Here is a 9,761-nt window from a genome sequence, read left to right on the forward strand (position 1 = left end):
GGTGAACATTCTCACTGTCATTTTATAGATTCCTTTTATTATTTCTGCATGCATTTTATCTACATTCTGTTGTATTGACAGTTAAGCAGCTCTCTAGAAACACTGGAAATGATGGGTTGGAGGAGCAAAATGGATAAGGTTCTCCCTTCCATTCAGCACAAAAGCCTTTCAAACTGGGTCTGCCTGTAAATCAGTCAGAAAAGGGGGCTGGGTTTTCTCTACCCTTATAAGGCTGCCAGCTTGTTTACTCCTTATAATAGACATAATAATTCTTTTTTTGGGGGGGGCATGGATGGACTCTGATTTCTTTGGTTCAGCACTGTTTTCTGGCTGAAGCAGCAGGCAAAAATTTTATTCCATCAGACTGTATACCTAAAAACTGGATTAAAACTCTATTTCACTAACAGCTTTTAAGTAATAAGAATGAAACAATATGCTTAGGAGGATTGTATGGAGAGAAATGCAAAAGAAAGCAAAGAGGTAGATAGAGCCCAAGGGTTTCAGTACGAATACTACAGGGGCCCAAGCAAAATAAACCTTAAATTTGAACTGGTAGTGCATATCATGTTAAAGTTAAAAGGAATTTTTCACAGATCATTTTCCAAGTTTAATAGAGCTCCATGATGGTTCCTAAGCACTTCCCTGTGTACCATGAAAACAACAAGAGATTGCAGAAAATGCATTCAGTTCAACTCACAGAATCTTGACATCTTTCTTGTGCAGGGATTGTGTGAGAGACTATAAGGAATGCAAGGATGTAGTCACCTTGAGAGGGGAAAAAAAGTCATAGATTTATTGACAAGCATTCAGCGGTACCCTTTAATATGCCCAGCACTGTTCCAGGCACTGTGATCCTCAGAGAAGTAACTGAAAGCATGTGCCAGTTTGTATATATTATGTCCCCCAGAAAAAAACCATGTTATTAGATGCAATCTTGTGGGGGCAGATTGATTAATCTTTTTGATTAGTGTGTGACCTTTTGACTGGATGTTTCCATAGAGATGTGACCCACCCAATTCTTGGTGATAACTCTGATTAGATAATTTTCCGGGAGGTGTGGCCTTGTCCATTCAGCTTGGGCCTTGATTAGTTCACTGGAGCCCTATAAAGCTTAGACAGAAGGAGCTAACTGCTAGCTAGCTGCTGCAACTTACAGAGACATTTTTAAGACGGCTGTTGAAAGAAGAGTTTTTGCTGACACTTTGGAGGTACTAGCCTAGAGTTTGCCCCAAGAAGCTGATATAGAGACATTTTGGAGAATGCCATTTTGAAACACAGCCTGGGAATAAGCAGATGCCAGCCACATGACTTCCCAGCTAACAGAGGTTTTCCAGATGCCAACGGCCTTTCTCCAGGTACACTATTGTTGATGCCTTACCTAGGACACTTTATGGCCTTAAGACTGTAACTTTGTAACCAAATAAACCCACTTTATAAAAGCCAATCCATTTCTGGTGTTTTGCAAAATGGCAGCATTGGCAAACCGGAACAACTCTTAAGCTCTAGTGAGATTACAATCTAGTTAGGAATTACAGTGAAACAAAATTGTATACAAAGGAAAGAACAAAATTAGTAAATCTTTCATCAGTGGGCTGTAAATGCAACCAGATTTCTGAGAAGAAAGTGATCAGTGTGGACTGGCACATTTGGAAAGGGATTTGGAGAGTACTGCAAAACTGGGCTGAAAAGGGCAGGGAGGATTAACTGAGAAGAAGGGGAGGAGAAAAGTTATCCCAAGGAAAATGGAAAGGTGAACAAAGATACAGAGATGGGAATGTGGATGACATATGTGGGAAATAGCAAAGAGAGCTATCTAGAGTGGAAGAAAGAACCACTGAAGACATCATAGGAGTGGTCTCATGGGGTGGGGGGAGGGCAGGAGAGAGCACTGTGGACAAGGAACAAAAGGAATGGAAAGCCAGAGGAATTATCTTGGCTCTTTACTTCCTAAGTGGGTGGATTTAGTTAGGTCACTTAGCTGGTTTGTGCCCTGACTTACAGCTGCTTTCTCATACTTGTAACACCTACCAGAGATGATTCCTGAAGAAGTGTGTTATAAATGGTAAAATAAAAGTCAAGAACATTTCTTCCCTTTTGTACTGCACCAACACAGAGAAGAGAATGTTCTTAAGTCTGCAAGTGGGTGTGTTTTCTACTCTTCTGCAGACAGTAAGTTCCTTATTGGAGGCCGGGCAGAAATGGGAGTGTGTGTTGCTTATTAGTTGATGCAAAAGTGATTTTTGCTAATGGAGTATGCCATGCCTTGGATTCTGGACCCAGTGATAGGTACTTCTTGTGTTTTCAGATGGAAAGCAGAATTTGAAAGTGACAATCTGGGATAATTAGCTGAAGAGATTTTGAAACTAAATATTAAAATGCAGCTTGGCTTCTCCAGGCAGCTTATAGTAAAATGTGAAAGGAAAGAGATAAGCTGAGAATTGAACTCTTGGATTCAAATAAACCAGAAATTGATGGTCTGGAAAACTCTGGGATTCCAGAAAGTGAAACCCCAGAGGCAACAGCCCCATGTGAGGATTTAGTGAAACTTGGAAGTGGCCAGCCATTTCAGTACAAGCCAGGATTGGAGAACGAGTTACACAGAAAGGATTTGTGGAAAGTCTTATTGTTTAACAGTTTTGACCTGTATGCTTCATGCCAAGCCAACAAATTTTGTTTTGTGAGATCTGCATAAACGGAACCACTGCCATTCTGGACTGAAGGGGATGAAGAAAGAAAAAATTGAAAGAGAAATGTATTCAAAGACAGAACCATGGAAGTTGAGGTCTAGATTCAAGAAATCTGAGACAAAGAGAGCAGACTAACCCATGCACATGGAAAGGGTGAGTTTGTCCCAGAGGTAAAGGGTGGGCCTTCTGCCTAGATGCTTTGGAAGAGTGCTTCCACCCAGGCCTCAGAGAGGGGGGAGCACATTCTTGGGGATTGGGTAGAGCCTGGCCACAACTCTGCTGTTCAGAGAGGTGAGAGCATTTGCCCTGGAGAGGCAGAGTCTGAGTGACACCCTGATGTGTGAAGACAGTGAGGTCAAGATAAAGGTGGTCTCCCCAATACATAGATATGTTGGAGCACTCACCCCAACGTTTGGAGAGAAAAGGGCTGCTGCAGAGGCACTTGGAAAGGGTTGGACTCTGCCCCCTGAAGCCCCAAGGAAAAAGCATCATTTGATAATGACTCAGACTTTGAAATCTAATGAAGTATGTGCTATGAGTTTTAGGAAATGTTTTGGTCCTGTGAACCGTGTTCCTTTCCATTTCTCCTTATGGCAGTCGGAAAGTTTATCCTATGACTGTCCCTACTTTGCATATTGAAAGCAGATAACTTGTTCTAAGTTTCACAGGTCCACAGCTAGAAGAGAATTTTGCCTTAGGACAGACCATGGCTATAACTGATTTTGATAGGATTTTGTACTTACTTATTGTTACTGAAATGATTTAAGCTTTAAGTTTTTGTGATATTGTGGTGGGATGAATATATTTTATATTTGGAAAGAACATGTCTTTTGGGGGTCCAGGGGGTGGAATGTGGCAGTTTGGATATTTTATGTCCCCCCAAAAGCCATATTCTTCATTGTAGTCTTGTGGGGGCATATTGATTAATCATTCTGATTAGAGTTTGACCTCTTAATTGAGTATTTCCATGGATATTTGACCCCACCCATTCAGGCTGGGTCTTAACTAAATCACTGGAGTCCTGTAAAAAAGCCCACAGAGAAGAGGAGACAGCAGCTGAGAAGGACATTTTGGAGAGAAGCTAAGAGCTGACACTGATACTGACACTTGGAGATGCTTGGAGACATTTGGAGATGGTAGACCAGAGTTTGCTCCAGAAGAACTTAGAGGACCCCCAGTTGGTTAGATGCACAGGAGCTGAAGAAGCTATGAGAGACAAGCCCAGAGGCATTTTGGAGAAATCCATTTTGAAACCAGAACCCAGGAGCAAAGGATCAGCAGGCTCCAACCACATGCCTTCCCAGCTAACAGGTGTTTTAGACTCCATCAGCCATTCTTCAGTGAAGGTATCCTCTTGCTGATACCTTAGTTCAGACACTCTTACAAAAGGGGTTTATTTGTAGCTAAATAAACCCCCTTTATAAAAGCCATTCCGTTTCTGGTGTTTTATGTAATGGCAGCATTAGCAAACTGGAACATACTTAATGGTGAAAGACTGAAAGCCTTTCGTGTAAGATTGGGAATGAGCCAAGGATGCCCACTGTTACCACTGTTATTCCACATTGTGCTAGAAGTTCTAGCTAGAACAAGGTCTAGCTAAGCAAGGAAAAGAAACACAAAACTGCAAAAAATAAATGTTAAACCCTCATTATTTGCAGATGACATGATCCTAAACTTGGATAATTCCAAGAAATCTATGAAAAAGCTACTTGAACTGATAAACAAATTCAGCACAATGGCAGGATACAAATTAATGCACAAAAATCAGTAGTGTACATATACAATAGTAATGACCTAACTGAGGGAGAAACTAAGGAAAGAAATCCAATCAAAATAGTAAGTGAAAACTGAGGTATTTAGAAATAAACTTAACCAAGGATGTAAAGGACCTGTACAGAGAAAACTGCAAACATTTCTAAAAGAAATCAAAGAATACATAAATAGGTGGCGTGAAATTCTGTGTTCCGGGATAGGAAGGCTAAATGTCTTTAAGATGTCAATTCTACCCAAATTGATCAACAGATTCAATGAATTACCAATTAAAATTCAAACAGCCTTCTTTGTGAACCTGGAAAAGGTAGTTATCAATATATTTGGAAGTGAAATGGGACTGGAATATCCAAAATTATCCTGAAAAAGAAGAAGGAAGTGGGAGGACTCTTTGATTTCTTTTAGTAAAGTTTTGTTATATTCTATGTAGAAGTCTTTTACATCCTTGCTCAAGTTTATTCCTATGTATTTGATTTTTTCATTTGCTATTATGAATGGAATTTTTTTCTTGAGTTTTACTTTAGTTAGGTTATCTGTACTGATGGGAACATTACCAACTTTTGCACATTAATCTTATAGCCTGCTGCTTTGCTGAATTTATTATCTCAAGAAGGTTTTTCATTGATTTCTCAGGATTTTCCAAATATGATGTCATATCATCTGCAAATAATGACTGTTTTACCTCTTCCTTTGCAATTTGGATGACTTTTCTTTGTCTTGCTGGATTGTTCTGGATATACCTTCTAGCACAATGTTTAATAATAGTGGTGACATTTAGCATCTTTGTCTCATTCCTGATCTTAGGGGGAAGGCTTTCAATCTCTCACTGTTGAGTACTATGCTGGCTGTGGGTTTTTCATATATGCCCTTTATCATATTGAGGAAGTTTCCTTTGAAGTGACTTTAACAAATGAGAATGCTGAATTTTGTTGAATGTGTTCTCAGCATCTATGGAGATGATCATTTGATTTTTCCCTTTCAATTTATTATTGTGTTATATTACATTGCATTTTCTTATGTTGAATCACCCTTGCTTTCCTGGAATGAACCTCACTTGTTCATGGCGTATGATTCTTCTAATGTGTCTTTGGATTCCATTTGCAGGTATTTTGTTGAAATATTTTGGGTCTATATTTATCAGGGAGATTAACCTGTAGTTTTCCTTTCTCATAGTATCTTTAAATGATTTTGGTATTTAAGTGATGTTAGCTTCATACAATGAGTTAGGTAGTGTTCTGGTTTGCCAAAGCCACTGGAAAGCAAATCACCAGAAATGGATTGGCTTTTATAAATTAGATTTATTAGGCTGCAAATTTATAGTTCTGAGGCCATAAAAGTGTCAAAACTAAGGCATCACCAAGAATATTCCTCCACTGAGGAAAGACCAATGGCAACCAGAACACCTCTGTTAGCTGGGAAGGCTCCTGGCTGGCATCTGCTGGTCCTTTGCTCCTGGGTTGCATTGATTTCAGCTTCTGATTACAGTGGCTTTATCCTTAAGCATCTGTGGGTTCTCATTTAGCTTCTCTGAGGCAAACTCTAGGCTACATCTCTTAGCTTAACATCTCCAAATATCAGGATCTGTGTTAGCTCTGGGAGTTATCTTGCTAAGTGGCTCTCTGAGCTCTCATCAAAATGTCTCTGCCTTTTATCCTCTCATGGAGGAAGTCAGCAGACTAATTAAGACTCCCTTTAATTGGTGGGATCATATCTCTATGGACATAATATAATCAAAAGTTCCACCCAAATTGTGTGGGTCATATCTCCATGGAAACATCCTACACAAAAGATCTGACCCACAATAGGTCTGCCTCACAAGATTGAATTAAAGAGCATGGCTTTTCATGGGGTACATAATAAATTTAAAAGAGCACATACCATGGTCTGGAACCCAAAAGACATTTTTGTCCATATGCAAAACACATTCATTCTGTCACAATATTACAAAATCGAAATCATTTCAGTAACAATAGATAAGTACACAGCCTTATCAAAATCAGTTATAGGCATGGCTTATCCTAAGGCAAAATCCCCCCTGGCTATGGATCTGTGAAACTTAGAGCAAGTTGTCTGCTTCCAATATACAAAGGAGGGACATCCATAGGATAAACATTTCCATTGCCAGAGGGAGATATTGAAAGGAAAACAGGGACCATGGGATGTAAGCACTTCCTAAAACCCGCAGGGCAAACTGCATTAAAGTTCAAAGTCTGACAGTCATTTATAGAATGACATTTAATTCTTGGAGCTTGGGAGTCACATTCCCATTCCTTCCAAACACTGGGGTGATTGCTCTAGCATGTCTAAGTTTTGGGGAGACCAACGTGTTCTCGGCTCCAACTCCTCAAACATCTAGGTGGCACCTGGATTCTCTGCAATCTCTTGGGTGCATGTTCAACCCCTTTGGAACAGTGGGGAGGGGCAGCCTCTCACCAGTCTCTGGGGGAATGTGCTCCAGCCTCTTTGAAGTCACCCACTCCATATGCATATGTAGGTCCACTCTCCTGGCCTGAGGTTTCTTGACTCCAGACCTCAGCTTCTGTGGTCCTGCTTTTGAAGATATTTTTCCTTCAGTCTGCCACTTTTCTGTCCCTTTTAGTCCAGACTGGCAGTGGTTCCATTTATACAGAACTCACAAAAAATTTGTTGTCTTGGCATGCAGCATATAGGAATTAAAACCAACAGATAACAGGACTTTCCATAAATCCTTCCTGGATAACTCATCTCCAATCCTGGTTTGTACTGAAATTACTGGCTGTTTCCAGGTTTCATTGAATCTTCACATGGCACACTGTCCTATGGGGTCTTACTGGAAGACCAGAATCTTCGAGACCATCAATTTCTGGTTTCTTTGTACCCAAGAGTTCAGTCCTCAGCTTAATTCTTTCCTCATGCATTTTACTATAAGCTGCAAGGAGAAGCCAGGCTACATTTTCCACATTTACTATGTAAATCTCAACTAATTAACCCAGATTGTCACTTTCATATTCTGTTTTCCATCCAACACCAGGACTCAATATTTTGCCACATTCTCTGCCACTTTAAAAGAAGGATCACCTTTCTCTCAGTTGACGATGACACATTCATTATTTTTCTCTAAGTCCTCATCAGAAATCTCTTTAAGTCCATATTTCTACCAACAGTGTCTTCAAAGCAGTCTAAGCTTTTCTTTCAAGTACCTCACAATTCTTACAGAATGTTCCTTTTATCCATGTAAAAAGCCATTCCAACATGTTTGGTATTTGAGAATTCAGCAACACCCCATTCTTCTGGTACCAAAATTTATTCCAGTTTGCTAAAGCTGCTGTTATGCAAAATATGAGAACTGGATTGGCTTTTATAAAGGTGATTTATTAGGTTAAAAATTTACTGTTCTAAGGCCATAAAAGTCTCCAAACTAAGGAATCAACAAGAAGATACCTTCACTGGAGAAAAGGGGTGGTGTCTGGAACACCTCTGTCAGCTGAGAAGACATGTAGCTTGCATCTGTTGGTCTTTTGCTGCTGGGTTGTGGTTTCAAAATGGCATACACAAAAATGTCTGTGGGCTTCTGTCTCTCTTATCTTCTCTCTCTCTGCTCCAGTGCATCCTTGCTTATTCTCCCAGGGTGATTCTCTTTAATCACCTGGGGTCCTCTCTTAAACTATCTAGAGTAAACTCTGGGTTTCACCTCTTAGCTTAGCATCTCCAAGCATCTTTCTATCCATGTATCCAAGTGTCTGGATCTGGGTCAACCCCTGTGCATTCTTAAGGACTCCAGTAAGCTAATCAAGACCCACTTTGAATTGGCTGGGTCACACCTCCATGGTGTAATCAAAATGTCTCACCAACTGTTTGGTGGGTCACTTCTCCATGGAAACAACCTAATCAAAACATATCACCCATAATAAGTCTGCACCCACAAAATTGGATTAAAAGAACATGGCTTTTGTGGGAGACATAATAGATTCAAACAAGAACAGTTAATGTTCCATTTTACTCAATTTTTTGAAAGAACTTGAGAAGTAATGTCAGGCTTTTTGGAAAGTTGTGTAAAATTCCCCTGTGAAGCCATCTGGCCCTGGGCTTTAAATTGTAGGAAGCTTTTTGATGACTTATTGTATTTCTTTACTTGTGATTGATTTGTTGAGGTCTTCTATTGCTCCTAGGGTTAGACTATGTTGTTTATGTGTTTCCAGGAAATTATCCATTTCTTCTAAATTGTCTAGTCTGTTGGATATTTTTAATTTCTTCAGGATCCACAATAATGTGCCCCCTCTTATTTCTGATTTTGTTCATGTGGGCTTTCTCTCTTTTTGACTTTGTCATTGTACCTAACAGTCTGTCAATATTGTTGATCTTCTCAAGGAACAAACTATTGGTTTTATTTATTATCTCTATTGTTTGTTTTTTCTCCAGATCCTTCATTTCTGCTTTGATCCTTTTTATTTCTTTTCTTCTACTTGCTTTAGGTTTAGTTTGCTGATCATTCTCCAGATTCTTCAGTTCTTCAGTTAGGTATTTGATTTTAGCTCTTTCTTTCTTTTTTGTTGTATCCATTTAGATCTATAAAATTTCCCCTCAGCACTGCCTTCACTTCATTCCATAGGTTTGGTTATATTGTATTCTCATTTTCATTCATCTCTAGATATTTTCTTGAGATAATTTCTATCACAATATCTTCTTTGACCCACTGATTGTTTACTAGTGCATTTAACTTCCACATATTTGTTAATATTCCAGTTCTTGGCAGATATTGATTTCTGGTTGCATTCTATTATTATCAGAGAATATTCTGTGAATAATTGCAGTCTTTGTAACTTTACAGAGACTAGTTTTGTGCCCCACTATATGATGAGTCTTGTAGAACATTCCATGAATGCTAGAGAAGAAGGAGGAGCAGTCATAGGCTAAACTTTCTGCCTGAGCTCCTATATAGGGCTCTAATAATCTAATCAAGGCCCACACTGAATGGGCAGGGCCATGCCTCCATGGAAATTATCTAATCAGAGTTATCACCTACAGTTGGATGGGTCACATCTCCATGGAAACAACCTAATCCAAAGGTTCCAACTTAATCAACAGTAATATGTCTGCCCCCACAAGATTGCATCAAAGAACATGGCTTTTTCTGGGGGACATAATATATTCAAACTGGTACATTCTACCCCCTGGACCCCAGAAAAACATGTTCTTTCCTTATACAAAATACAAACATCCCATTACAATATCACAAACACTTAAATCATAACAGTAACAATAAGAAAGTACAAGATCCCATGAAAACCAGTCACATGTGTGGTCTGTCCAAAGGCAAAATTCCCT

Source organism: Choloepus didactylus, chromosome 24 (genome assembly GCF_015220235.1).
Source record: "Choloepus didactylus isolate mChoDid1 chromosome 24, mChoDid1.pri, whole genome shotgun sequence".
NCBI lineage: Eukaryota > Metazoa > Chordata > Mammalia > Pilosa > Megalonychidae > Choloepus > Choloepus didactylus.